Genomic DNA, 4,513 nt, shown 5'->3' on the forward strand with positions numbered 1-4,513 from the left:
CCAAGCAGGCCCGGGGTCGATTTTTGATTTTTTGGAGGAAAAATTTGGAAAATCTGTAGTTATTCATTAAATTTGATTCCTTTAGCAATGTTTGATATTATTGAGTCATTTTTGAATAGATACGAGTGATTTGGAGGTGAATTCCAAAGAAAAAGCTGTGATTGAGAATTAAGTGGCCTTCGGAGTGAGGTAAGTGTCGTGTCTAACTTTGGCTTGAGGGAATAGGTATTATGTGTTCATTTGCTACGTGTTTGGTTGTTAAATACGATGTATAGGTGAGGTGACGAGCATCTATGCGTCGTTGTCGAGTCATAGCATGCGAGTGAAATTCTATTCTTGTCTATTTTGAAGCCTTAAATTCTACTATCCATGCTTAGCGGGTTATTTGAAATGTTGAGTGAATCACATCTGGTTTCACTGAGATTTGGTAACTTTCGAATATTGATTCAAGGTTGAGATTACATTGTGCTATTGATTATGGGTACAATACTGGTTTCTTTGTGATACTCTTATCTATCCATTGATATTGATTATGTGATTGGTGAGGAGGAGTGTAAAGCACGAAGGGTGATGCCGTGCATGCATTATTTATATTATGAGGAAGAGTGTAAAGCACGAAGGGTGATGCCGTGTATATTATGAGAGATTTAATGCACGAAGGGTGATGCCGTGCAGTCTTTCTTGTTGTTTTAGTTGCTCAATTCGTTTAAGGATTTTCGGTTTAATTCTGTATTTTCATTATTCTCACTCTTTATGTTGTATTCCCCCACTGTATGTTCCTTTCCCATTATTTCTGCGTTATTATTTTATTTACTGTTGTTGCCACTAGCATGATTATACTGTTCAGGTTATATGTGGGTGTCTTATCCTAGCCTCGTCACTACTTCGCCGAGGTTAGGCTCGACACTTACCAGTACATGGGGTCGGTTGTACTGATGCTGCACTCTGCACTTTCTGTGCAGACTTTGATACCGGCTCAGGTTGATCGAGATTTTGCTATTGGTCTGTCGTCCGGATTCTCAAGGTAGATCTGTCGGCGTTCACAGACCTTGAAGTCCCCGTCTACTTTTTATGTCACTGTTGTTTTCTTTCATTCAGACAGTTGTATTTCTTTCAGACTATTACTTGTAGTAAATTCTAGAATGCTCATGAATTGTGACTCCAGATCCGGGTGATAGTAATTAATACAGTTTTATAATATTCCGTACTTATTATATTTCATCTTAGTTAATTATTGTTATTTACTGAATGGAAATAAGGAAATGGTTTAACGATTTTCTAACATTCGCTTGCCTAGCAAGTGAAATGTTAGGCGCCATCACGGTCCCGTCGGTGAGAAATTTCGGGTCGTGACAGGCAGCCTCCTTTCTGGGAGAAATTAAAAAATAGCGAGATTTACAAGTGGTAATTGAAAAATAGCCACAGTTTCAAAAGTAATCGAAATTTAGCCACTTTTCATGTAAAGATAAATCTGAACGAAAACACTGTTCAAAATCTGTAAAATATTCCAGCATCATATACTGGAGTTCCAGTATAATATATCGGTCCAGCATAATATGCTGGAAGTTCATACACAGGTCCTCCAATCTCCAGTATATTATGCTGGAACTTTCCGCGTGTTGGAGTTCCAGCATAATGTGCTAGATGTTCATACACAGGTGTACCAATCTCCAGTATATTATGCTGGACCGGTCTGTGTTGCAGTAAAATAATGGCTATTTTTTAATGACTTTGCAAACGGTGGCTATTTTTGAATTACCAGTCCGAAAACTGGTTAGCCCATGCTATTTTTACCTCCTTTCTTCTTTGTTTTTGTGCTTAGCCACCAATTAATTAACCTAACATGTAAAGCTAAAATTTGCAAAATTAACCTATTTAATGATTTATCTAACAATTAGGCTCGGTAAAGTGTAAATTAACAATCTAAGTTAATTAGTTAAACCTAAAAATGTAAAAAAAAATAGAAATATTAATGCACTTTTGATTTTCTGTATTTCCTAGAAATGCAACTAACACGTGATTAAAATCTAGAAATGTAAAGAGTAAAACATAAAATATTATTATTTTGTTGTTGTAGTTTTTATGATTTAAAGTGTCACTAAATATGCTAAAATTTTAAATAGTGCCAAACAAATAAAAATAAAAATAAAGAAAAATTCCTAAAATTTCATAAAGACAATTAAAACTATTTTAGAGTATTTTTATGAGTAATTTAGGCGTGGAGCAAAAATTACGTGCTCACAGCCATTGCTTCTAAATAGAGGAGAAGAGACGGTGCTGATGAAAGAGGATGTGTAATTAGCGGATAACTTATGAAAGCTTTCAGAAAACCAGAAGGGAAGAAGTTTTAAACCTAAGCCAGAAAATCAAAAGATGAGAGTGATGAAATTTTCTTAAAGCACAAGAGCAAAAGTTTGAATGTAAAAGTTCTAATGAATGGAATGAGGAAGTATTTATAGTTTGCAAACGGCGGTTCAAAACCTGTAGTGTCCGACCAACAACTGACACACATTTAATGCCTTGAAGACTGGACCGACAGGACGTTTCAGTTATCTTTTATCTCTTAAGTCATGATTTATCAAAGCAAGGATCGGAAGTTCATGTCGTTTCTCGTCGTCTACTCTCCGAAAAACGAGGGGACTATCTGTATACGGTAGAAACCGAGCTCATCTGTTGCATGACAGATCGAGAATGAAACATAATGGATTGAAGATCGACCCTGAATTCCATCGAACCTAGGCACGAGGCTAGAGCATGCGTCTTCAAGATTATCGAGTTCGTAACTCCGGAACTGACCCCTACTCCGAACTAGCTCGAGAAAACGTTATCGAATCAAAATAATGGAAGGCCGAAATATCCGTAACCGGTCGGATATCACGGCGGGAATCTCGGCACGTATCAATGAAACCGATTAATTAGCAAATTATGAGATTTTTTACCTTATATAGAATTTTACCTAAAGTAGGAATCCTCTACTATATAAAGAGGATCTGATTATTTGTAAAGCATATTGTAACATGCATCCCAAAGCAATAAACTATCATTTCTAGTTATTATTATCTCATTCCGACACCGATTGTAGTATTTTCGACTCGAGGGTGATCAACCTTCAAGGCCAAGATTATTTAACTTGTGTGGTTTGCATTTACTTTTCTTATCATTAATTTTAATTTTAATCTGATTTCTCATTTAGTATCAAGTTAGATCGCGTATCCTTAAAACCACGTATAACTTCAATTGTTATCCAATTTTGAGGGTAAACAAAATCAAGGGCAGGTTCTCATTGTTTCGTATGTACAGGGGAATGCCCCTCTTAGTTTCTGTAACAATTAGCAATTCTTTTTACGCATACTCAATAAAAGTATCACAATTTCATTCAAATATTTTTCTAAGGTTTATTTCTATATTTGTTATCTAATTTATTTTGCTGTTGTCTTTCAACCTGTATTTCTAAGCTTGAAATTGATAAAAGTAGGGTCTAACTGTTTGTGAGAAGCTTAGCCTCAGAAATAAGGCTCTTCCCCGTTGACCTGGTTAGCCATCAATTAACTTTATATGTTATACTTCAATAAGTAAGATACTTTTTCTTTTGCCAAAATAATTAGGAGCTATAGGGCTGTGAGTTATCATCCATGCACTGCAAGAAAATAAGGCTATGACGACATTTTATAAATGTCATTATATGTTATATAAATGTCGCAAAATCATTAACTGACATTTAATTTACAATTAAAACAAGTGTCGAAAATTTTAATATCGGGAATTTTTCGACATTTAAATTATTGTCGGTGAATATCTAGTGACATTTGTTTTACGACATTTTGTCAAATGTCAGTAAGCTCTACCCTCAACTTATTTTGTTTTGCGACACAAAACAGAAATGTCGGAAATTACATTTTGTTAATAGTTTTCTATTTTTGGTTTTTCATATTAAAAGAATAATGAATTTTAAAAGATTTTCATGATCAAAAAATCATTTAATACTTCAGAAAACACACACCACAAAAATGAAACAACTAGTCACTTTTGCACTCTTTTGTGAATAACTACAAACTGTAATTATCAAAATATTATATTGTAAGCAACGTAGCAATACATAATTATGTAACAATAAATACATAATCGTTCTCAGCCAATATAAATTCTGTTTATATATCTCTAGTAAAAATTAAGATCATCGATCTATAATCTATAGAAATAATAATCAGCGGTAGGGAGTGTTTCTCTAAACTATCGTTTCAAGCATTTTTAATCCAGGTTCTCCAGATTGATCGGCAAGAGACCTTCCTTGAAAAAGTCGTCACCCACGTTGTGCATCCAGTATCACAATCGACGTCACTGATCCATAAATTTAAACTTGTCGAACCTGTAACTCGTTAAAACATAAACAAGTGAAAAGATAAATAATACTCCTCTCTTGAGAAATAAAGAAAGCTAGTTGATAATAATCCTAAATTTCATAATACCTTGTCAATGATCTTTCCCAATTCCATGATTTTCTTGACTTTTGCAA

The sequence above is a fragment of the Nicotiana tabacum genome, chromosome 19 (genome assembly GCF_000715075.1).
Source record: "Nicotiana tabacum cultivar K326 chromosome 19, ASM71507v2, whole genome shotgun sequence".
Classification (NCBI taxonomy): Eukaryota; Viridiplantae; Streptophyta; class Magnoliopsida; order Solanales; family Solanaceae; genus Nicotiana; species Nicotiana tabacum.